This window comes from Ranitomeya imitator, chromosome 3 (assembly GCF_032444005.1).
Source record: "Ranitomeya imitator isolate aRanImi1 chromosome 3, aRanImi1.pri, whole genome shotgun sequence".
NCBI lineage: Eukaryota > Metazoa > Chordata > Amphibia > Anura > Dendrobatidae > Ranitomeya > Ranitomeya imitator.
In genome coordinates this window covers 409,949,879-409,976,695 of record NC_091284.1, presented here as the reverse complement: position 1 = coordinate 409,976,695, position 26,817 = coordinate 409,949,879, and positions in this window count along the sequence as shown.

Here is a 26,817-nt window from a genome sequence, read left to right as displayed (position 1 = left end):
CACTCCTCGAATGCCCACTTCATGGCCAGCAACTCTCGATTGCCCACATCATAATTACGCTCAGCGGGCGAAAACTTCCTGGAAAAGAAAGCACATGGTTTCATCAATGAGCAATCAGAACCTCTCTGTGACAAAACCGCCCCTGCTCCAATCTCAGAAGCATCAACCTCGACCTGGAACGGAAGAGAAACATCTGGCTGACACAACACAGGGGCAGAACAAAAACGACGCTTCAACTCCTGAAAAGCTTCCACAGCAGCAGAAGACCAATTAACCAAATCAGCACCCTTCTTGGTCAAATCGGTCAATGGTTTGGCAATGCTAGAAAAATTACAGATGAAGCGACGATAAAAATTAGCAAAGCCCAGGAACTTTTGCAGACTTTTCAGAGATGTCGGCTGAATCCAATCCTGGATGGTTTGGACCTTAACTGGATCCATCTCGATAGTAGAAGGGGTAAAGATGAACCCCAAAAATGAAACTTTCTGCACACCGAAGAGACACTTTGATCCCTTCACAAACAAAGAGTTAGCATGCAGGACCTGAAAAACCATTCTGACCTGCTTCACATGAGACTCCCAATCATCTGAGAAGATCAAAATGTCATCCAAGTAAACAATCAGGAATTTATCCAGATACTCACGGAAGATGTCATGCATAAAAGACTGAAACACAGATGGAGCATTGGCAAGTCCGAACGGCATCACTAGATACTCAAAATGACCCTCGGGCGTATTGAATGCAGTTTTCCATTCATCTCCTTGCCTGATTCTCACCAGATTATACACACCACGAAGATCTATCTTAGTGAACCAACTAGCCCCCTTAATCCGAGCAAACAAGTCAGATAACAATGGCAAGGGATACTGAAATTTAACAGTGATCTTATTAAGAAGGCGGTAATCAATACACGGTCTCAGCGAACCATCCTTCTTGGCTACAAAGAAGAACCCTGCTCCCAGTGGTGATGACGATGGGCGAATATGTCCCTTCTCCAGGGATTCCTTCACATAACTGCGCATAGCGGCGTGTTCGGGCACGGATAAATTAAATAATCGACCTTTAGGGAATTTACTACCAGGAATCAAATTGATAGCACAATCACAATCCCTATGCGGAGGTAGAGCATCGGACTTGGGCTCTTCAAATGCATCCTGATAATCAGACAAGAACTCTGGGACCTCAGAAGGGGTGGATGACGAAATCGACAAAAATGGAACATCACCATGTACCCCCTGACAACCCCAGCTGGATACCGACATGGAATTCCAATCCAATACTGGATTATGGGTTTGTAGCCATGGCAACCCCAACACGACCACATCATGCAGATTATGCAACACCAGAAAGCGAATAACTTCCTGATGTGCAGGAGCCATGCACATGTCAGCTGGGCCCAGTATTGAGGTTTATTCTTGGCCAAAGGTGTAGCATCAATTCCTCTCAATGGAATAGGACACCGCAAAGGCTCCAAGAAAAACCCACAACGTTTAGCATAATCCAAATCCATCAGATTCAGGGCAGCGCCCTAATCCACAAACGCCATGACAGAAAACGACGACAAAGAGCATATCAAGGTAATGGACAGAAGGAATTTGGACTGTACAGTACCAATGACGGCAGACCTAGCGGACCGCTTAGTGCGCTTAGGACAATCAGAAATAGCATGAGTGGAATCACCACAGTAGAAACACAGACCATTCAGACGTCTGTATTCCTGCCGTTCAACTCTAGTCATAGTCCTATCGCACTGCATAGGCTCAGGTTTAACCTCAGGCAGTACCGCCAAATGGTGCACAGATTTACGCTCGCGCAAGCGTCGACCGATCTGAATGGCCAAAGACAAAGACTCATTCAAACCAGCAGGCATAGGAAATCCCACCATGACATCCTTAAGAGCCTCAGAGAGACCCTTTCTGAACAAAGCTGCCAGCGCAGATTCATTCCACTGAGTGAGTACTGACCATTTCCTAAATTTCTGACAATATACTTCTATATCATCCTGACCCTGGCACAAAGCCAGCAAATTTTTCTCAGCCTGATCCACTGAATTAGGCTCATCGTACAGCAATCCGAGCGCCAGGAAAAACGCATCGACACTACTCAATGCAGGGTCTCCTGGCGCAAGAGAAAATGCCCAGTCTTGAGGGTCGCCGCGCAAAAAAGAAATAATAATCAAAACCTGTTGAATAGGATTACCAGAAGAATGAGGTTTCAAGGCCAGAAATAGCTTACAATTATTTTTGAAACTTAGAAACTTAGTTCTATCTCCAAAAAACAAATCAGGAATAGGAATTCTTGGTTCTAACATAGATTTCTGATCAATAGTATCTTGAATTTTTTGTACATTTATAACGAGATTATCCATTGAAGAGCACAGACCCTGAATATCCATGTCCACACCTGTGTCCAGAATCACCCAAATGTCTAGGGGAAAAAAAAAAAAGTGAACACAGAGCAGAAAAAGAAAAAAAAAAATGATGTCAGAACTTTTTCTTTCCCTCTATTGAGAATCATTAGTTAGGCTCCTTGTACTGTTATGTTTGCTAATGACAGGTGTTATGAAGGCAATCCAGAAACACAGTGTGCTTAGCGATCAGAGCGCACACAGTGATCCGACAAATACCCAAAAATACAAGAACGAGCTCTGAGACGTGGAAACTCTGTAGACTGCACACCTGATCCTATCCTAAACACAACTAAAAGCGGCTGTGGATTGCGCCTAACAACTACCTAGGCAACTCGGCACAGCCTAAGAAACTAGCTAGCCTGAAGATAGAAAAATAGGCCTGACTTGCCCCAGAGAAATTCCCCAAAGGAAAAGGCAGCCCCCCACATATAATGACTGTGAGTAAGATGAAAAGACAAAACGTAGGGATGAAATAGATTCAGCAAAGTGGGGCCCGATATTCTAGGACAGAGCAAGGACAGTAAAGCGAACTTTGCAGTCTACAAAAAACCCTAAAGCAAAACCACGCAAAGGGGGCAAAAAAAAACCACCGTGCCGAACTAACGGCACGGTGGTACACCCTTTGCGTCTCAGAGCTTCCAGCAAAACAAAAGACAAGCTGGACAGAAAAAAAGCAACAAAAAAGCAAAAAGCACTTAGCTATACAGAGCAGCAGGTCACAGGAACAATCAGGAGAAGCTCAGATCCAACACTGAAACATTGACAAGGAGCAAGGATAGCAGCATCAGGCGGAGTTAAGTAATGAAGCAGTTAACGAGCTCACCAGAACACCTGAGGGAGGAAGCTCAGAAGCTGCAGTACCACTTGTGACCACAGGAGTGAATTCAGCCACAGAATTCACAACAGCTGGTGCCCTACATGCAGTGTTTCCTACTACGAAACTGGTGACTCCCTGACTGCTTTGGCCTGGCGACGAAACCTGCACATTTACTGCAGATGGTGCGGGAAATGGTGGGCTTACAGTGAGGGAAGGGATGTAGCGTTGCTGACTAGCTTCATTGGCCGAGGGTCATACAACCTTAAGGGACGTTTGGTAGTTAGTCCAGGCTTGCAAATGCATGGTGGTTAAATGTCTACGCATGCAACTTGTATTTAGACTTTTAAGATTCTGACCTCTGCTTAAGGTAGTTGAACATTTTTGACAGATGACTTTGCGCTGATCATTTGGATGTTGTTTAAAAAAATGCCAGACTGCACTCTTTCTACTATCGGATACCTTTTCAGGCATTGCAGACTGAGCTTCTTTAACCGGATGTCCACGCTGTCCTACAACTGGTTTTGGTTTTGCCACGTGTTTTTGCTCAGATACGGTCCTGGCAGATGGAACCTGTTGCGATGTTGATGCCTGCTGCGGCTCCTCCTCCTCCGCTTCAGAGCTACTGCCGCCTGCACCCTGTTCCCCAATGGCTGCCAATCGGGGTCAACAACTGGGTCATCTATGACCTCCTCTTCTATCTCGTGTGCAACTTTGTCTGTGTCACCATGTAAGCCGGTGGTATAGCGTTCGTGACGGGGCACCATAGTCTCATCAGGGTCTGATTCTGGATCAGTACACTGTGAGGGCAATGTTCTGGTCTGAATCAAAGGAACAGCATAGTAATCTGGCTGTGGCTGTGCATCTGTGCACTCCATGTCCGATTCAACTTGTAATGGGCATGGCCTGTTAACTGTTTCACTTTCTAACCCAGGAATGGTATGTGTAAAGAGCTCCATGTAGTAACCCATTGTGTCGCCTGACGCATCCTTCTCTGTTGTTCTTGGTGAAGAAGGCAAGGAAGCGACTTGTCCCTGACCGTGAACATCCACTAACGACGCGATGCTTTTACATTTAGCAGTTTCAGAAGAGGAGGCTGAGTCAGCAAGGAAAGACAAAACTTGTTCTTGCTGCTCCGGCTTTAAAAGAGGTTTTCCTACTCCCAGAAAAGGGAGCGTTCGAGGCCTTGTGTAGCCAGACAACGAACCTGGCTCAACAACTCGAGACTTAGGTGCTATATTGCTTTTCCCACGACCACCTGATGCTCCACCACCACTACCATCATTACCAGCTGGTAATGTCCGCCCACGGCCACGACCTCTTCCACCAGACTTCCTCATTGTTTGAAAAACGTAACCAAACTAACGGTATTTGTTACTGTAAAGCCAGTTACAAGGTGAACTCAAACTTCTGTTGGATTTATATATCCCTTTATAGGTGGGTGAGACTGCAGGGAAAATCAGGCCCAATGTATAGTGATAGAAAGCAAAGGGTGGTTATAAATGGTATAGTCTCTAACTGGGTTGCTGTGACCAGTGGGGTACCGCAGGGGTCAGTATTGGGACCTGTTCTCTTCAACATATTCATTAATGATCTGGTAGAAGGTTTACACAGTAAAATATCGATATTTGCAGATGATACAAAACTATGTAAAGCAGTTAATACAAGAGAAGATAGTATTCTGCTACAGATGGATCTGGATAAGTTGGAAACTTGGGCTGAAAGATGGCAGATGAGGTTTAACAATGATAAATGTAAGGTTATACACATGGGAAGAAGGAATCAATATCACCATTACACACTGAATGGGAAACCACTGGGTAAATCTGACAGGGAGAAGGACTTGGGGATCCTAGTTAATGATAAACTTACCTGGAGCAGCCAGTGCCAGGCAGCAGCTGCCAAGGCAAACAGGATCATGGGGTGCATTAAAAGAGGTCTGGATACACATGATGAGAGCATTATACTGCCTCTGTACAAATCCCTAGTTAGACCGCACATGGAGTACTGTGTCCAGTTTTGGGCACCGGTGCTCAGGAAGGATATAATGGAACTAGAGAGAGTACAAAGGAGGGCAACAAAATTAATAAAGGGGATGGGAGAACTACAATACCCAGATAGATTAGCGAAATTAGGATTATTTAGTCTAGAAAAAAGACGACTGAGGGGCGATCTAATAACCATGTATAAGTATATAAGGGGACAATACAAATATCTCGCTGAGGATCTGTTTATACCAAGGAAGGTGACGGGCACAAGGGGGCATTCTTTGCGTCTGGAGGAGAGAAGGTTTTTCCACCAACATAGAAGAGGATTCTTTACTGTTAGGGCAGTGAGAATCTGGAATTGCTTGCCTGAGGAGGTGGTGATGGCGAACTCAGTCGAGGGGTTCAAGATAGGCCTGGATGTCTTCCTGGAGCAGAACAATATTGTATCATACAATTATTAGGTTCTGTAGAAGGACGTAGATCTGGGGATTTATTATGATGGAATATAGGCTGAACTGGATGGACAAATGTCTTTTTTCGGCCTTACTAACTATGTTACTATGTTACTATGTATAACAGTACACAGCTTCAGTGGCAGACAGATATGCCACTAACAGGACTGACGCTGATGCAGACACTACCAATAAAAATCTCCCCCTTTTTATTTTTTTCTGGGAGAATATTGAAGAAATGTGGCCCACTCTTATACAGTATATAACTCTGGTATTAATGTTTTGTTTTTTATTTTAGGCTTAATTAATTTTATATTTTAATAAACCAAACTTTTACAGAAGCAGCGATACCAAATCTTTTTATTTATATTTAATGAAGGAAACTGGGGTGATTAAAATGTATATATACATTTTTTTTTACATTTTTAACAACTTTTTTTATTTTAAGGAACTAAAACCTGCTATCATCTGTGCTGGCAATGCCACAGGATAGTAGTATGTAGAGAAAAATGTCATCTACTAAGAACCTAATCCTGTACTTGACCTTCACATGAGTACCAAGATGGCAGCGAGAGGTCACACAGCATGGGAAAGCTTAGCTAAGCAACAAGACATAAGGTAGTTATACAACATCAGCAAGGTCTGCTCAGAAAAATATTTCAAGACATGGTGTTTAAGCTCTTTTGAAGTACCACTAAGAAATGAGCAACATTAAGGACCGTAGATGCAGTGGTGGCCAATTAAATTTACTGCTTCAGGATGAAAGACATATCATGCTTATTTCCCTTTAAAATCAGAAGATGTCCATCAGCACCATCCGCTCAAAATTGGCAGCAACCAGGGACGTGTCCTGTCGGCCATGTGAAGAGGATACACTGAGCTTCGCTCCGCTCTACATCCTGTCATTTCCAGAGCTATTAGCAGTGAAATATTGATTCCTTCACCCCAAAGGCTGGGGTAAAGTCCCTGGAATTTACGTAAAATCGGTCAGGTATGACAATAAGCAAGCATCAGAAGGGGCATAGTCGAGATAGCTTGCCTTCCCATCCACAGCAGCCAGAGTAAGGGTGGCTAAGGCTGCTGCAGCAAAGCTGGGGAGATTTGCCAGCCTACCTTAGACCCTGATGACCTTTCAGATGATTTACAACCTGATCAGGTATGCTCGCAGGGGGAGAGAGATACAAAGTCTGTGCAGGGGAGGCAATGAGGCAATATGGCACCGCTCTCACAGCAACTGTTACCTATAGAAGTGCAGGAAATACAGAACACTAACAAATTTGACAGCAACCAGTTAGACCTAACTCCACCCATCTATTGTTCAGAGAAGTCTGGACATAAGTGGTGTTCGTCGAAGAATTGAGATCAAAAAGCCATACCTTCAACATGGAATCAAGGCCAAGCGACTCGACTATGCATGAAAACATAGGAGCTGGGATGCAAAAAAGTGGAAGCAAAAGCTCTGCACTGATGAGCCAAATGTGAAATATTTGGCAACAGAAGATAGTTTGTTTACAGAAGAGCTGTAGTTCAATACAATAATGAGTGTCTGCAGGCAACAGTGAAGCATGGTGGAAGTTTCTTGTAAGTTTGGGGCTGCATTTCACCAAATAAAGTTGGGGATTTCGTCAGAATTAATGATGTTTTTAAAGAGAATCTGTCACCATTAAAGGGCCACGGTCACCCCCTCCAGCCGTTATAAACTAAAAGAGCCACCTTGTGCAGCAGTAAAGCTGCATTCTAGCAAGGTGGCTCTTTTAGTTTTTGTTGCTGTTATTCCCACAATAAAGGTATTTATAATGTTGCCCAAATACCTATCTTTATACCTGGAGGTAGGTCTGATCCCCCCTCTTAGAAGCACCCAACTGCCGTCAGTCATCTCTTCTGGGGCGCATGTCACCGCCCCTCAGCGCTGTTTTCCTCTGAAATCCGGCGCCTGCGCTGTGCTCTTCTGCCTGGGGCAGGCGAACTCAGCATTTGCCGTCATACGTCACATGCTGGGTTCCAGACTGCGCCTGTGTGGGCAGTGCGGCCACCCAGCTACTGAATCCCCGCACTGTGTTATGCATTATGCACAGTGCGGGGCTGGGATTCCTGGGCATGCGCACTGTGCTTGTCAGACGCTCCCCCAGGTCCCCCGCCTTCCAGCGTCGGTCTGTGCATAATGCATAACACAGTGTGGGGCAGGGATTCAGTAGCTGGGTGGCCGCACTGCCCACACAGGCGCAGTCTGGAACCCAGCATGTGAGGTATGACGGCAAATGCTGAGTGCGCCTGCCCCAGGCAGAACAGCACAGCGCAGGCGCCGGATTTCAGAGGAAAACAGCGCTGAGGGGGCGGCGACCAGCGCCCCAGAAGAGATGACTGACGGCAGTTGGGCGCTTCTAAGAAGGGGGATCAGACCTGCCTCCAGGTATAAAGATAGGTATTTGGGCAACATAAATACCTTTATTGTGGGAATAACAGCAACAAAAACTAAAAGAGCCACCTTGCTAGAATGCAGCTTTACTGCTGCACAAGGTGGCTCTTTTAGTTTATAACGGCTGGAGGGGGTGACAGTGTCCCTTTAAATGCAGTCCAATCTGCAGGCGCAATTTTATAGAGCAGGGTAAGCAGAGCAGTTTGATATATACTTTTGTGTTTTAGTCATTTAATCCTCTGCTATTTCTGAGATTTTTGTTCCAGAAGGTGGTAGTATCAGTGACTGACAACTATCTCTGAATGCACTCTTATACAAAGAAAGTTGTCAGTCACTGAAGCAACCACCCACTGAACCAAAAATCCAAGAAAGCGCAGAGGATTAAATTATGAAAACACAAGTTATACTAAATCTTTTCTCACATAACTACTGTATATATCAGTTTACTCAGCTCCCTCTGCTCTGTAACATGATACCTGCAGTCTGGACTGCATTTTTATTGTGACAGGTTCCCTTTAATGCCCAGAAATATAGGTAGATACTTATCCATTATGTGGAGCGCCCTTTCAGGGCAAAGGGGTTACTCGGTACTGGGTCCTGCGGTTCACAGGGGAATTACATGGTGGCTGACCCGGTCCGTGGCCCTGGGACGTCCGTATAAAAGGGAAAGGTCTTTAAAGGGGTAAAGTCTATGTTCGTGATGCCACTTGTGGTATTCGGTCAGGGTGACCGATGCTGCTTTAAGGGGTCCGCTGGGGTGATGTTATGGCAGCTAGATGGCATACCTTCCCACAGGTGAAGTATATCCCCAGGGCTTCTCAGTATGTAGATGGTGAATGGCGCAGTGACGAACGAGGACACAATGTTGCAGTCTCTTTACCTTTACTGATGACTTCAGCATCCACAGTCCAGGGCACCAGACCACAGGGCAGGCAGAGTCCGGCCGGTTCAGAAGCAAGTCCAGAGTCCCCTTGTCCAGGTAGAAATCAATAGCCTTCCCTTGCGCTGTAGTGGTGTAGTCCCTTACTGCACTAAGCTTCAAGTAAGGTCCTCACAGATGTAGTGTCTCTCTCTCTGTCCCCCGTATAAGATAGGACAAAACCGGTATGACTGGTGACTTGAGCCTGTTTATAGGGTCTCTTAGATAACCCAGCTCTGTGGGGTGTCACCGTGCCTCCTGGGTGTAGGTGCAGACAGGTAACATGCAATTAGCTGTCCTGCTGGTCTCTGAAGTAAGGCGTAGAGGTCCTTACTACCTCGGTGTTCTGGCTACCAGTGTTCTGTACCTCAGAAGGAGGCAGCCTGTTCGGGGCTGGTCCCCTTCTGGTATACTCTCCTTTGCTTTGCCTTCCTTCACGCTCGCTGCAATACAATTCTGCTTTCAAAATGTTTCTTTCTGGAAGCTGCAGCTCTGAGGGCATGCACAGCTCCACGGACCCTCTGTCCTCCTCAGACTGATGTCTGGAACTAACTCTGCTGATGTTCCTTCCTTCTCAGTTTCTTCTTTCTGCCAGGAGCTGCAGACCCACACGTCTGCTCAGCTTTTCTCCTATCGTACCAGCTCCGCTTAGCTGATGTTCCTCGACAAGCTCCCTTCTGGCAATCTCTCTCTCTAGCACATCTTTCTGTTTCCTTCCCCTCTGTCTTTCTGACAGCAACTGAACTGACTTTTCCTCCAAACTACCAGTTATATACTGTATATATATGGGGAGTCACCTAGTAAATAGGATCAGAATCTCCCTCTGGTGGCCTGGAGTATGAATGTGTTGCATGTTTTTGATACCTGGATGCAGTTATCCTTCCTCGCCTCCAAACGTATCATCACTCTCACAAAAAACTAATAGAAATTGGTATCATCACTCTCCCCGGGAGGAAAGCTACACTACTGCGAGGACCAGAACCCTGGGGCGCCACATGTGCAATACCATAAGGGAGGTGTCTGATTGGCTTTAAATTTATTCTGCAGCAAGACAATGACTCTAAACACATAGCCAATATCATGATTAAGAACTATCTTCAGTGTAAAGAAGAACAAGGAGTCTTGAAAGCCCTGATCACAACATCATCTAGTCTGTCTGGGATTGCATGAAGCGAGAGAATTGATTTGCACAGTCCTACATCCATAGAAGATCAGTTGTTAGTCCTCTAAGATATTTGGAACAACCTCCTTGCCAAGTTGCTTGAAAAACTGTGCAAGTTAACCTAAACAAATAAATGCTGTTTTGAAGGCAAAACATCATCATGTTCACACCAAATAGTGATGTGATTTTTCTTTTAGTCACTTTGCATTTTATTAATTAATAAAAAAATAAACTCTTAATATTTTAGAAAGTATTCTTTGGCTATTTTCACATACATACAATGCTCTACATCGATATTCTGCCAGAATCCTTGTAAAATTGTATTCTGAAGGGAACCCTGACAGAATGATTCACTTGAATGAAGCCAATGGAGCCAATATGAACACTGTTTGACCTCCATCCTGCCAATTTTCATCTTATTTTTTTTTAGACATTCACAAAACGTGTACACAGTGATTCCATCAGCTTCATTCAAGGGAATGGTTCCATCGAGGTTTTGTCAGGGTTCTGTTTTTTCTTCTGCGTACACATCGTGAATACAGATACATAGAATGTATACTTTGCACAATCAATTCTGCATTTATTGACAATATTATTATTTTTGGAAAATGCATGGTCACTCTAACTCTACCGCTTTAACTGGATTTACAAAGATATTTCAACCATGTGAGACAAAGTGAGTTGAAGTAAGTTAGTTATTGATGTTACTAAATGAATCTCGTTCCCTGCTTCTTCAGCTTGAGAGATCTCATAATGACTGGACTGTATTACACAGAAAACTGATATTTAAGATTCAATTAGTTTGGATTTGTCTGATAGAGGGAGACAAGAGCAAGCAATATAATAAAGTGCAGTTTCACTCAATTTAAAGGCTTTATGGGATCTATTGCTTTAAAGGGCATGACTTAGCTGGAAAGTGAATGAATTAAATAACATGTATACTACAAATTCCCTACTAAAAACAATAACTTTTCATTTTTACATCCTCACAGCTGTATGAAGGCTTATTTATTTGCTCAACAAGGTGTACGTGTTAATGTCATTTAATACGTCTCAAGTGACAGAAGACCAATATTGTAAGCACCACGTACCTACTTGTGTTGAAGTAAAGGGCTGCAACCTCAGAAGAAATAAATTTTCTCAGCTGACTAAGCACAAAGGATTTTTTCTCCAGCCTCAGTCATCTGTGCTCAGTCAGCCAAGGAGAAGACTTATTTCACACACTTCTCCAGCAGCTCCTCTGTCAGCTGAGATACAGATCTCAGGAGCAGTGTTTCTTCAGATTTTCACCCATCTTGTCATGTGACAAGGATGGGTTGTGGGATGAATTACATGATGGAGGTCATTTTATGCCATTCTTGAAGAACTCCTTTAAATGAGAGGGGGAAAATCATGTTGGGCCTGATTTCTCCTTGGCTAATGATAACATTTTGGTTCCTGTTACCATCATTTACCAAGCTCTTCAAAAATTCGAGGATAAGTTGTTTTGGATTCACATTCATACAGGAAATTTTATTAAAGGAGTAATGAAAAATACTGCAAACAATACATACGTAGCTGCAGGTGTCACAGACTATATACCCCATGTGGCTTCTGCCGTCAACAGTGACCTTAGGGGTCTTGTGCACTATACTGCTGAAGTCAATGACTGGCAACGTGGAGCATATGGGATGTGACGTCTGCTGCCAAGGTAAACAGAATACATGGGGTAGCAAGAGGGATGTGACACTGGAACAGCGAGAAGTAAAAGGGGAATCTATAAAATATACATATTTCATTATTTTACATGTATTCCTGCTTTTGGAAAGCATTTCCATTGTGTTGGATAATCCCTTTAAACATTTCCTTATCCAGTGACTTGAGATTCAGTGTTGATGGATCCTTAATCCTACACAGACATTTCTTCCGTTAAAAGTTTCCTATCCTTCATGACATAGATTTGTTTCCTGGTTCTTCAGCATTATACTGTGACCTCCTCTTAGACTTAAGGCCCCTTCACATTAAGCGACGCTGCAGCGATACCGACAAAGATCCGGATCGCTGCAGCGTCGCTGTTTGGTCGCTGGAGAGCTGTCACACAGACCGCTCTCCAGCGACCAACGATGCCGGTAACCAGGGTAAACATCGGGTAACTAAGCGCAGGGCCGCGCTTAGTAACCCGATGTTTACCCTGGTTACCATCCTAAAAGTAAAAAAAACAAACAGTACATACTTACCTAACGCTGTCTGTCCTCCAGCGCTGTGCTCTGCACTCCTCCTGTACTGTCTGTGTGAGCACAGCGACCGGAAAGCAGAGCGGTGACGTCACCGCTCTGCTTTCCGGCTGACCGACGCTCACAGCCAGTACAGGAGGAGTGCAGAGCACAGCGCTGGAGGACAGACAGCGTTAGGTAAGTATGTACTGTTTGTTTTTTTTACTCTTAGGATGGTAACCAGGGTAAACATCGGGTTACTAAGCGCGGCCCTGCGCTTAGTTACCCGATGTTTACCCTGGTTACCAGTGAAGACATCGCTGGATCGGTGTCACACACGCCGATCCAGCGATGTCAGCAGGGAGTCCAGCGACGAAATAAAGTTCTGGACTTTCTTCAGCGACCAACGATCTCCCAGCAGGGGCCTGATCGTTGGTCGCTGTCACACATAACGATTTTATTAACGATATCGTTGCTACGTCACAAAAAGCAACGATATCGTTAACAATATCGTTATGTGTGAAGGTACCTTTAGAATCTGATCCTGAGCTCCAATTTCCCCTTGCTGTTCAATTGTGCAATCGTACTGAGAAAAATATTGAATGGAGGAGTAAAAAAATGTGTTGTGCCGCTGGGTTCAAAATAAACTTGGTTGTTGTCTTCAATAAATACTGCCAAGCAGATATGTCAAAAAAGAAGAATAACAACCACAAAAAAGAGAAAAACTACCCCTATATATAGATACTCTTTATTAATAATCAATGATACAAATGTCAAAACAATACAAAAAATTGATTAAAAACACCCTAAAAAAGAGGGTTCAAACATCAGGGACTCAGGGTAGCAACCCTTGAAAACAATTTTTACAGGTAATAATGTACCTAATATTAGCCCTAGTAGGCCCTGGGATCTGATGTCCTACCTGACAGCAGTGGTTGGCACCCTAAAGTTGTGATGTGGCGCCCCCGCTCCACGACAGCTAGCCCTTCAATCCCTAGGCTTACCCTTAAATCTAAATTGAACCACAGAACAAAAACAACAATAGACTACAAATCAAAATTGATCCATATCTCTTGTTAGCGCCATATAGTATTGCACCTGGCAATTACTATGAGCCAGGCTAATCCACCCACCAGAGCATCTGAGTCCATCAATCACAGCCTCCAGGACCCTGCGTAGCAGAAATTCCTGCACTCCGAGACAAGCCACAAACACCAGCCATCTTATCTTCCACGAGGTGGCTGCTGATCCTGCATTCCCATCCAGGCTGGCAGCAACTCTTATAATTAGTTCCCCTCCTCGTCTTCATCAGCTATCTCCTGCTGTGCGTAGGCAGCCTCCCTAGCTACCCCCAAATTTGCACACTTCAGCCAAAAACCTAAAGCACTTGCCTTCCCTGCTGTTAGCTATTCAAATTGGAGGTCATCAGAGCCACAGCTCATCCTCTGTTGATGAGGCACCCATTAACCCCTTAAGTACATTTTCCTCCATTAATCCTCAAGCTTCTTCCATTAACCCATTAACTGCTTGTTACGTGTTACGGAACCACTCAGCAAGCAGAATATGTTGTGCAGTTATATGTATGTATAATAGGTTCCATGTGAGATGCATGTCCCTAATGCATCAGCCCACAGGCTGCGCCCCTGGGCAGGGGGGACACGATATTCCCCTTTTGTCTGCCCCCCACCTTTGTAATTCCCACAGTAAATATCGGCAGGCTCTGGCCACCTGCGGCTGTTGTAATGTATGTCTGGCCTGCCGCTTTTCTATTGGCCTGCCCTCTGTATCTGTGTGATATATTCTGTGTCCTGTAAGTAAAGTGTTGTCAGACTGGAAATACGTGGAGAAGCAGTGATCTTTTATACGCGCCCATGTAACCAAGCAATTCCAGCCAGCGTCCTTCATTCAGACTCTAGCCAAAGCAGAGTGGACCTCCTGAAACACGGGGTGGTACTGAAAGAGGTACTCCAGCTTGGTAGACCCCGTTACACTGCTGTTAGCACAATTAATGCACAACCTCTTATTAACCCCTTAACTGATGTAACAGCATCGACTGCACTGCACTGTTCATCTCTTAAACACTGCTAACCCCATTATTCCACAAGATCCCCCAGATGGCCCCTCACCTGTTTTGTACCACAGGGGTAATTTCTCATGCCTTATCCTAGCCCTGCCTTACATATACATACATAGCACATACAGTATATATGGTGTTACGACGAGGAATTTCATCGTTGCTTAGCTATGCAGCCCCAGTTAGGATGGGGCGTCAAGGCCACAGACTCGTGGCTCCACTTGATGATGGCGCAAAAAACAAAACCCCTTTCAGGCCGCGGCCTCTGGCCCCAATGCCAGAACAGGGTCAGTTGCCGTCCTGTTATGATGCGGTGGTCTAGGAGCAACATGGAACGAGCTCTGAGGGAAGTGGTAACTGTACTGACCGCAGTCCATAAGCTCAACACAACACTAGAAGTAGCCGTGGAATGCTCCTAACTCTCCCTAGGCATCACGTCACAGCCTAAGAGCTAACTACCCCTAAAGACAGAAGCAGGAAAACTGTATGTAAAGAAGCTGCGGAGACACCATCACGTGTTTCTCGACACAAGCAGTGAATAGCCAGGCCTTTCCCCGGGAAGGAACAACCACGGGAAGGGCAGCATCCTATGAAGAAAAGCCACCTATGCCAAGCATGGTATCCATCCACAGACAGCTGTTTCGGGGTTTTTGCCCCTCATCAGTGTGGAGTAGGAATCTGGCTATTAGGAGCAGTGCCTAGTAAAAAGGCTATAAAGGCACAGATGATTGGCCTCGCGGAGACCAAAACATCCAACACCGCGGAGACACCATCACATGTTTCTCAACGCAGTGATTCCAGAACACTGCCCCCATCCCTTATGGGAAATATGCAGATGCATGTAAAGAAGCTGCGGAGACACCATCACGTGTTTCTCGACGCAAGCAGTGAATAGCCAGGCCTTTCCCCGGGAAGGAACAACCAAGGGAAGGGCAGCATCCTATGAAGGAAAGCCACCTATGCCAAGCATGGTATCCATCCACAGACAGCTGTTTCGGGGTTTTTGCCCCTCATCAGTGTGGAGTAGGAATCTGGCTATTAGGAGCAGTGCCTAGTAAAAAGGCTATAAAGGCACAGATGATTGGCCTCGCGGAGACCAAAACATCCAACACCGCGGAGACACCATCACGTGTTTCTCAACGCAGTGATTCCAGAACACTGCCCCCATCCCTTATGGGAAATATGCAGATGCATGTAAAGAAGCTGCGGAGACACCATCACGTGTTTCTCGACGCAAGCAGTGAATAGCCAGGCCTTTCCCCGGGAAGGAACAACCAAGGGAAGGGCAGCATCCTATGAAAGAAAGCCACCTATGCCAAGCATGGTATCCATCCACAGACAGCTGTTTCGGGGTTTTTGCCCCTCATCAGTGTGGAGTAGGAATCTGGCTATTAGGAGCAGTGCCTAGTAAAAAGGCTATAAAGGCACAGATGATTAGCCTCGGGGAGACCAAAACATCCAACACCGCGGAGACACCATCACGTGTTTCTCAACGCAGTGATTCCAGAACACTGCCCCCATCCCTTATGGGAAATATGCAGATGCATGTAAAGAAGCTGCGGAGACACCATCACGTGTTTCTCGACGCAAGCAGTGAATAGCCAGGCCTTTCCCCGGGAAGGAACAACCACGGGAAGGGCAGCATCCTATGAAGGAAAGCCACCTATGCCAAGCATGGTATCCATCCACAGACAGCTGTTTCGGGGTTTTTGCCCCTCATCAGTGTGGAGTAGGAATCTGGCTATTAGGAGCAGTGCCTAGTAAAAAGGTTATAAAGGCACAGATGATTGGCCTCGGGGAGACCAAAACATCCAACACGGCAAAAACCCCGAAACAGCTGTCTGTGGATGGATACCATGCTTGGCATAGGTGGCTTTCCTTCATAGGATGCTGCCCTTCCCGTGGTTGTTCCTTCCCGGGGAAAGGCCTGGCTATTCACTGCTTGCGTCGAGAAACACGTGATGGTGTCTCCGCAGCTTCTTTACATGCATCTGCATATTTCCCATAAGGGATGGGGGCAATGTTCTGGAATCACTGCGTTGAGAAACACGTGATGGTGTCTCCGCGGTGTTGGATGTTTTGGTCTCCCCGAGGCCAATCATCTGTGCCTTTATAGAAGCAGGAAAACTATCTTGCCTCAGAGAAAATCCCCAAAGGATACATTAGCCCCCCACAAATAATGACTGTGAGTGGAGAGGAAAAAGACATACACAGAATGAAACCAGGATGAGCACAGGAGGCCAGTCTAGCTTGATAGATAGGACAGGATGGAATACTGTGCGGTCAGTATAAAACACTACAAAAATCCACGCAGAGTTTACAAAAAAATCTCCACACCTGACTAAAGGTGTGGAGGGTAAATCTGCTTCCCAGAGCTTCCAGCAAGACAGAATTAATTCATACTGATAACGCTGGACAAACATAGAAAGCACCGAATGGATAAGTCCACAATCTGTGAACAGAAAAGCGCAAGCAAAAACTTAGCTTTGCTGAACTGGTCAGGATAACAGGGAAATCCAAAGAGATGTGAATCCAACCAGGAACCATTTACAAGTGGCAATGGCTGAAGGAACAGCCAGGCCTAAATAGCCGAGCAGAAGAGACGATAAGTGGAGGCAGCTGAAGACAGCTAACTCCAAGGAGCAGCCATACCACTTGAAACCACAAGAGGGAGCCCAAGAGCAGAACTCACAAAAGTGCCACTTACAACCACCGGAGGGAGCCCAAGAACGGAATTCACAACAGTACACCCCCTTGAGGAGGGGTCACCGAACCCTCACCAGAGCCCCCAGGCCGATCAGGACGAACTAAATGAAAAGCACGAACCAAATCGGTGGCATGGACATCGGCGGCAACAACCCAAGAATTATCCTCCTGGCCATAACCCTTCCACTTGACAAGATACTGAAGCCTCCGCCTCGAAAAACGAGAATCCAAATTCTTCTCAACCTCATATTCCAACTCTCCCTCAACCAACACCGGGGCAGGAGGGTCAACCGAGGGAACAACGGGCACCACATATCTCCGCAACAAAGATCTATGGAAAACATTATGAATGGCAAAAGAGGCTGGAAGAGCCAAACGAAAAGACACCGGATTAATAATTTCAGAAATTTTATAAGGACCAATAAACCGAGGATTAAACTTAGGGGAAGAAACCTTCATAGGAACATGACGAGAAGACAACCAAACCAAATCCCCCACACGAAGCCGGGGACCAACACACCGATGGCGGTTAGCAAAACGTTGAGCCCTTTCCTGAGACGTCAAATTGTCCACCACATGAGTCCAAATCTGCTGCAGCCTGTCCACCACAGAATCAACACCAGGACAATCAGAAGGCTCAACCTGCCCAGAAAAAAAACGAGGATGAAAACCAAAATTACAAAAGAAAGGTGAAACCAAAGTAGCCGAACTAGCCCGATTATTAAGGGCAAACTCGGCCAACGGCAAGAAAGACACCCAATCATCCTGATCAGCAGACACAAAGCATCTCAAATAGGTCTCCAAGGTCTGATTAGTTCGCTCAGTTTGGCCATTAGTCTGAGCATGAAACGCCGAAGAAAAAGACAAATCAATGCCCATCCTAGCACAAAAGGCCCGCCAAAATCTAGAGACAAACTGAGAACCTCTGTCAGAGACAATATTCTCCGGAATGCCATGCAAACGAACCACATGCTGAAAAAATAATGGAACCAGATCTGAGGAGGAAGGCAACTTAGGCAAAGGTACCACATGGACCATTTTAAAGAACCGCTCACAAACAACCCAGATAACAGACATCTTCTGGGAAACAGGAAGATCCGAAATAAAATCCATGGAAACATCCAGGGCCTCTCAGGAACCGGCAAAGGCAAAAGCAACCCACTAGCGCGGGAACAGCAAGGCTTGGCCCGGGCGCAAGTCCCACAGGACTGCACAAAAGCATGCAAATTGCGCGACAAGGAAGGCCACCAAAAGGACCTAGCAACCAAATCTCTGATACCAAAAATCCCAGGATGACCAGCCAACACTGAACAATGAACCTCAGAAATAACCTTACTTGTCCATCTATCAGGAACAAACAGCTTCCCCACTGGACAGCGGTCAGGTCTATCAGCCTGAAATTCCTGAAGCACCCGCCGCAAATCAGGGGAGATAGCAGAAAGAATCACCCCCTCCTTAAGAATGCCAACCGGCTCAATGACTCCAGGAGAATCAGGCAAAAAACTCCTAGAGAGGGCATCAGCCTTAACATTCTTAGATCCCGGAAGATACGAGACCACAAAATCAAAACGGGAGAAAAACAGGGACCATCGAGCCTGTCTAGGATTCAGACGCTTGGCCGACTCGAGGTAAATCAGATTCTTATGATCGGTCAGGACCACAACGCGGTGTTTAGCTCCCTCAAGCCAATGTCGCCACTCCTCAAACGCCCACTTCATAGCCAACAACTCCCGATTTCCGACATCATAATTGCGTTCTCCAGGCGAAAACTTTCTGGAAAAAAAGCACATGGTTTCATCAAAGAACCATCAGACTCCCTCTGAGACAAAACGGCCCCTGCCCCAATCTTAGAAGCGTCGACCTCAACCTGAAAAGGAAGAGAAACATCCGGCTGACGCAACACAGGGGCAGAAGTAAATCGGCGTTTAAGCTCCTGAAAGGCCTCAACAGCCTCAGAGGACCAATTCGTCACATCAGCGCCTTTCTTCGTCAAATCAGTAAGAGGCTTAACCACACTGGAAAAGTTGGCAATGAAACGGCGATAGAAACTAGCAAAGCCCAAAAACTTTTGAAGGCCCTTCACAGATGTGAGTTGGATCCAGTCATGAATAGCTTGGACCTTAACAGGATCCATTTCTATAGACGAGGGAGCAAAAATAAAACCCAAAAAAGAGACCTTCTGAACTCCGAATAGGCACTTAGACCCCTTCACAAACAAAGCATTATCACAAAGGATCTGGAACACCATCCTGACCTTCTTTACATGAGAGTCCCAATCATCGGAAAAAATCAAAATATCATCCAAATATACGACCATGAATTTATCAAGATAATTGCGGAAAATATCATGCATGAAAGACTGGAACACAGATGGAGCATTAGAGAGCCCAAATGGCATCACAAGATATTCAAAATGGCCTTTGGGCGTATTAAATGCAGTTTTCCATTCGTCACCCTGTTTAATACGAACAAGATTATATGCCCCTCGGAGGTCAATCTTAGTAAACCAACTAGCCCCCTTAATCTGAGCAAACAAATCAGTAAGCAAAGGCAAGGGGTATTGGAATTTGACCGTGATCTTATTAAGAAGACGATAATCAATACAGGGTCTCAAGGAGCCATCCTTCTCAGCAACAAAAAAGAAACCCGCTCCCAATGGTGACGAAGAGGGCTGAATATGCCCCTTCTCCAAAGACTCCTTAACATAATTCCGCATGGCGGCATGCTCTGGCACAGACAGATTGAAAATTCGGCCCTTAGAGAACTTGCAACCAGGAATCAAGTTAATAGCACAATCACAGTCCCTGTGCAGAGGAAGGGAACTGGACTTGGGCTCATCAAATACATCCTGGAAATCCGACAAAAACTCAGGGACCTCAGAAGAGGGGGAAGAGGAAATTGACATCAAAGGAACGTCACTATGTACCCCTTGACAACCCCAACTAGTCACAGACATAGTTTTTTATTCCAGCACCGGATTATGTTCCTGTAACCATGGAAAACCCAGTACAACAACATCATGTAGGTTATGCAACACCAGAAAACGGCAATCTTCCTGATGTGCTGGAGCCATGTACATGGTCATCTGCGTCCAGTACTGAGGTTTATCCTTGGCCAAGGATGTAGCATCAATACCCCTCAAAGGAATAGGGCTCTGCAAAGGCTGCAAGGAAAAACCACAGCGCCTGGCGAATTCTAAGTCCATTAAGTTCAGGGCAGCGCCTGAATCCACAAATGCCATGACAGAAAAGGACGACAATGAGCAAATCAGGGTCACAGATAAGAGAAATTTAGGCTGTATAGTACTAATGGTAACAGACCTAGCGACTCTCTTAGTACACTTAGGGCAATCAGAGATAACATGAGCATAATCACCACAGTAAAAACACAGCCTATTCTGACGTCTGAATTCCTGCCGTTCTGTTCTAGTCAAAATCCTATCACATTGCATAGGTTCTGGACTCTGCTCAGAGGATACTGCCATATGGTGCCCAGCTTTGCGCTCGCGCAGACGCCGATCGATCTGAATGGCTAGAGATATAGATTCGCTCAAACCGGCAGGCGTAGGAAAGCCCACCATAACATCTTTAAGGGCTTCAGAAAGACCTTTTCTGAAAATAGCAGCCAGAGCCTCTTCATTCCATTTAGTGAGCACAGACCATTTTCTAAATTTCTGGCAGTATAACTCTGCCGCTTCCTGACCTTGACACAAGGCCAACAGGGTTTTTTCTGCATGATCCACAGAATTTGGTTCGTCATACAATAATCCGAGCGCTTGAAAAACTGCATCAACATTCAATAATGCCGAATCCCCTGTTTCAAGAGAAAAAGCCCAGTCTTGAGGGTCACCACGCAGCAAGGATATGATGATTTTTACTTGCTGAATGGGATCACCAGAAGAACGGGGTTTCAAAGCAAAAAACAATCTGCAGTTAATTTTGAAGTTGAAAAACTTGGATCTGTCCCCAAAAAACAAATCAGGAGTAGGAATTCTAGGCTCTAAAGCCAGAGTCTGGACAGCATAGTCCTGGATACTCTGTACTCTTGCAGCAAGTTGATCCACACGAGAAAACAAACCCTGAACATCTATGCCAAAGCATATATCCTGAACCACCCAGATATCAAGAGGAAAAAAAAGACAAACCAGAGCACAGAAAAAAAAAAGGTTCAGAACTTTCTTTTCCTTCTTTTGAGATGCATTTAATTCATTTTTGGCCACTTGTACTGTTATGATGCGGTGGTCTAGGAGCAACATGGAACGAGCTCTGAGGGACGTGGTAACTGTACTGACCGCAGTCCCTAAGCTCAACACAACACTAGAAGTAGCCGTGGAATGCTCCTAACTCTCCCTAGGCATCTCGTCACAGCCTAAGAGCTAACTACCCCTAAAGACAGAAGCAGGAAAACTATCTTGCCTCAGAGAAAATCCCCAAAGGATAGATTAGCCCCCCACAAATAATGACTGTGAGTGGAGAGGAAAAAGACATACACAGAATGAAACCAGGATGAGCACAGGAGGCCAGTCTAGCTTGATAGATAGGACAGGATGGAATACTGTGCGGTCAGTATAAAACACTACAAAAATCCACGCAGAGTTTACAAAAAAATCTCCACACCTGACTAAAGGTGTGGAGGGTAAATCTGCTTCCCAGAGCTTCCAGAAAGACAGAATTAATTCATACTGATAACGCTGGACAAACATAGAAAGCACCGAACGGATAAGTCCACAATCTGTGAACAGAAAAGCGCAAGCAAAAACTTAGCTTTGCTGAACTGGTCAGAATAACAGGGAAATCCAAAGAGATGTGAATCCAACCAGGAACCATTTACAAGTGGCACTGGCTGAAGGAACAGCCAGGCCTAAATAGCTGAGCAGAAGAGACGATAAGTGGAGGCAGCTGAAGACAGCTAACTCCAAGGAGCAGCCATACCACTTGAAACCACAAGAGGGAGCCCAAGAGCAGAACTCACAAAAGTGCCACTTACAACCACCGGAGGGAGCCCAAGAGCGGAATTCACAACACCGTCCGCCGACTCGGGACGTGCTGGCTCTTCAATGAAGGGCATTGTCGTTTCTACGGGTTATGTAAATACAAGCACGAGTGCTCTGCTTGTGGAGACCCCAACCTGCAGCAAAATGCTCCCGTCTCCCAACCAAGCAATCAACAACAAAACCTCCCGCCCCGCCTGAGACCAAGGACCCCAGTGAGAGTAGCCTCAATGGGACCTTGGCTGACAGGTATCCCAATAAGAATGTAGCGTCTCAAATATGTTGGTTTTTTTTTATCCCTTTCAATTTATCCCATATTCCTACTTTTTCTATGAACCTGAAGTCAGCCCGTGATCTGCCCCACATTTTGTTGGCAAGAATTCAGAAAGAGGTGGATCAAGGGAGGCTTCGTGGTCCTTTCTCTTCACCCCCTTTTTCAACCTGCGGATTTCCCTGAGGAATGTTGTCCCAAAAAAAGTCCCGAGAACATATTGTTTAATATGCCATCTCTCCAACCCAAAAGGTTCATCGGTAAATGACGGCATCCCAGAGGAGGACTCCTCCGTCTCTTATGTTTCTTTCAAACGAGCGATCACGCTAGTTAGAGACGCCGGCCCTGGGGCTTTAATGGCAAAATCTGACATTATGTCAGCTTTTTGTCTTCTCCCAATTCACCCCAATTGTCAAGACCTTCTGGGCTGTTTCGTGGACGGAGCGTTCTGTTTTGATACTTGTCTGCCAATGGGATGCTCTATCTCATACCACTATTTTGAGTTGTTCAGCTCTTTCCTGGAGTGGGTTGCTAAAATGGAGTCTGGGTCGCATGTGGTTACACACTACCTTGATGATTTTTTCTTCGTCGGACCCCAGGGTTCCGATTCCTGTAAAGCCACTTTGGATAAGTTTTGTCAGATGATGGTGACATTTGGTGTTCCCCTATCTCCAGATAAAACAGTAGTGCCAGTTACTACCCTGTCCTTCTTATGCACTGAGATTGATACAGTGTCCGTGATCTTTCGGTTGCCATTAGACAAAATTGGAAAATTATTAGGGCTAGTTAACAGTGTTTGTTCAGTAAGGAAAGTCACCCTTTTACAAATGCAGTCCCTTTCGGGCCTCCTTTCTTTTGCTTGCCGCATTATGCCAATTGGCAGAATTTTTTCTAGGCGATTATCCATAGCCACCAGAGGAGTCAGGCTGCCTCATCGTAGGATCAGAATCACACCTGCTCTTCACGATGATCTCATGGTCTGGAAACACTTTCTGGTCAACGCTGCTAGAGCTTTTTCCCATTTCTGTGGCCGTTGCACTATGGGGACCCGTTCTGCATGATAAACCCATTGTCTTTTGGACGGACAACATGAGTGTCATCTTATCCATAAATAATTTGACTTTCTCCTCACTTCAGGTTACAAAATTGATTTGATTCATAGTTCTAAAATGCCTAACTTTCAATATATGCTTCAGGGCCCGCCATGTTCCAGGTGTTCATACTTTGGTAGCTAATGCTCTCTCTCGTTTCGATTTCCTGTTGTTCAGGGAGTTGTGTCCCTCATCGGATGGGGAGGGCCAGTGTTGCCCGGACTACATGTGGGAAGTGGTGAAGAACAGCTCCTGCCGCTGGTCAGAACTTCCCTAGCTCCATCTACGTGGGCTGCTTACGGTAAGGCTTGGAATGAGTGGTGTGTGCTTGTAAGGGGCAAGCCTGTCGAGTCATCCGACACCATTCGCTTAGAAATGACGAGTTCTTACTTGTATAGCTTATTGAGTTCTGGCCTGTCCAGTGTGGTAGCTCAGCATCGCCTCTCCAGGATTGCTTTCCATTTTTCCTCCGCGGATGGACTGATGTTACCAAATCCTTAATTATTCCCCAGGCCATTCGTGGATGGAAACAGGGGCTCAATTTTCTCTTTTAAGGCGCATTATTGATAATGCTTTCTCCATTTGCTCCTCTCCTTACAAGGTGACCCTCCTCTCTGCCACTTTTGGTTTGGCATTTTTTGGTGCACTTCGTGTTAGCGAGTTGGTCTCCCTTTCTACTAAGAGACCTGGTGATCTGCAGCTTGATGATGTAGCAATATGTAATGGGTGCCTGCGGATCCGCATTCGTCGATCAAAAACTGACCCATTTAGTTTAGGCACCTGGCTCACGATTATTTCCATACCCAGACCAGTTTTCCCTTTTCATTTGATCAGTCAATACATGTCGATTCGTAGCTCCAGCCTTTCTTTTTTTGCCCATGAGGATGGTTCCCCCCTCAGAAGTTTTCAATTCCTTTCAATTCTGAGGAAGATTATATGCTATTTGGGTTTACCCTTGGGGGACTATGGCACCCATTCGTTCCGAATTGGGGCCGCCACTGAAGCCTCTCGGGCCGGTTTGCCCGACTCTGAGATTCAGCGTATTGGCAGGTGGTGTTCCTCTTGTTTTCACAGGTACAACAGGACAGATTTTGTGCTTGACAAATGATTTATTCAATTACATATTTTTCCTCATACGGGGTGGAAGACCCAACGTTTGGATCTTGGGGCACGGCATAGACATACATTGGTGCGGTATCCGTGGACTGACATGGCCTCAAGTGTTGCCAGAAATGGTTCGTGTTTCCCGTGTGGTGTCATCCCCGACAATCCTTGTCCTTGCAAGAGGTAATGATCTTTGTGCTTTGCATCTTGCTGAACTACTTACAATCACGAGGTCGGACATGGACAAGTTTAATAGCTTTTTTCAGAACTGATTTTTGTGTGGTCGGAAATTATCCCATGTGTGACATGGCAAGGCGCCATTGAGGCAGCGGCAATCGAGCGCTCTCGCTGCACTTTGAACAAAAGAATCTCCCGTTTTGTGAGATTCAAAGGAGGTGTGGTGGTTCGTCATCATTTGAAATTGTGAAGGGGTGGAGGGCACCACAAATCAATTCAAGAAGGGAGGATTCACCATGGGCTTGAGAATAAATATGACAAAAAGCAAAAGAAAGATCATGCCCACATATACGGAAACACCTCAGTATATAAAGAATACAATACTTTATTGGCAAACATCAAAAAATGCATGAAGGACAAAACACAAAAAACATGTTATAAACCCCTAAAAATTGCAAACATGCAATAAACACCGATACGGATATCATGCCCTAATATGGGGGCAATGTCAACCCACAAAAATGTCCCCTACGGCACAAAAATTAATATAATATTGCTCAGGGAGTACCCTGAAGAAGCCGCAACTTGGGCGGCGATACACGTGGGAACCTATCCCACATCCTGTTCCCCCACTGCTTACATGGCTCCACTCTGAACCTCTGGACTGTTGGTATGAGGGTACATTGGTTTGAGGTTTTCACTTCTTCATTTTCAGTTCCCTCTCCTCTTGTCCCTCTCCACATGTCTAATGGACTTGCTCTCTTTTGGTGCCCTGAACTGGACGTATGCTTTGCGCTAGGGTTATGCACCTTATGTTGGGCCTATATGGTACTGTGATATTAACATAGTCATGATATTGCACAATATGGCTCAGATTGATTGCATCTTAGGAGCAAAATTATATTGATTTTTTTGCCTTAGGGGACATTTTTGTGGGTTGTCATTGCCCTTATATTAGGGCATGATATATGTATAGGTGTTTATTGAATGTTTGCAATTTTTAAGTGTTTTTAACATGTTTTTTGTGTTTTGTCCTTCATAAAATTTTTGATTTTTGATGGTGCATTCCTCTGTTGTTTGTGTCAGAATATTTGTAAGATTGGTATTTTTCATTATCAGAGTTCATTTTATCTTGTTAGCCTTAGTCTGTTTGGTGTACTACGGTAGACTATTATTATTTATTATCATAGCGCCATTTATTCCATGGCGCTTTACATGTGAGGAGGGGTATATGGAGCGCCCCCAGACACAGGGCCACAGGTACAGTGAGGTGAGGTACAGTCAATAATGAGGACTAGTGTTGAGCGATACCGTCCGATACTTGAAAGTATCGGTATCGGATAGTATCGGCCGATACCCAAAAAGTATCGGATATCGCCGATACCGATATCCGATACCAATACAAGTCAATGGGACACCAAGTATCGGAAGGTATCCTGATGGTTCCCAGGGTCTGAAGGAGAGGAAACTCTCCTTCAGGCCCTGGGATCCATATTAATGTGTAAAATAAAGAATTAAAATAAAAAATATTGATATATTCACCTCTCCGGCGGCCCCTGGACATCACCGCTGGTAACCGGCAGGCTTCTTTGTTTAAAATGAGCGCGTTTAGGACCTGAGAATGACGTCGCGGCTTCTGATTGGTCGCGTGCCGCTCATGTGATCGCCACGCGACCAATCATTAGCCGCGACGTCATTCGCAGGTCCTAAATTCCTAGAATGAGGAGTTTAGTGGCTGAGAATGACGTCGCAGCTTGTGATTGGTCACGTGGCGGTCACATGAGCGGCACGTGACCAATCAGAAGCCGCGACGTCATTCTCAGGTCCTAAACGCGCTCATTTTAAACAAAGAAGCCTGCCGGTTACCAGCGGTGATGTCCAGGGGCCGCCGGAGAGGTGAATATATCAATATTTTTTATTTTAATTCTTTATTTTACACATCACTATGGATCCGATACCGATTCCCGATACCACAAAAGTATCGGAACTCGGTATCGGAATTCCGATACCGCAAGTATCGGCCGATACCCGATACTTGCGGTATCGGAATG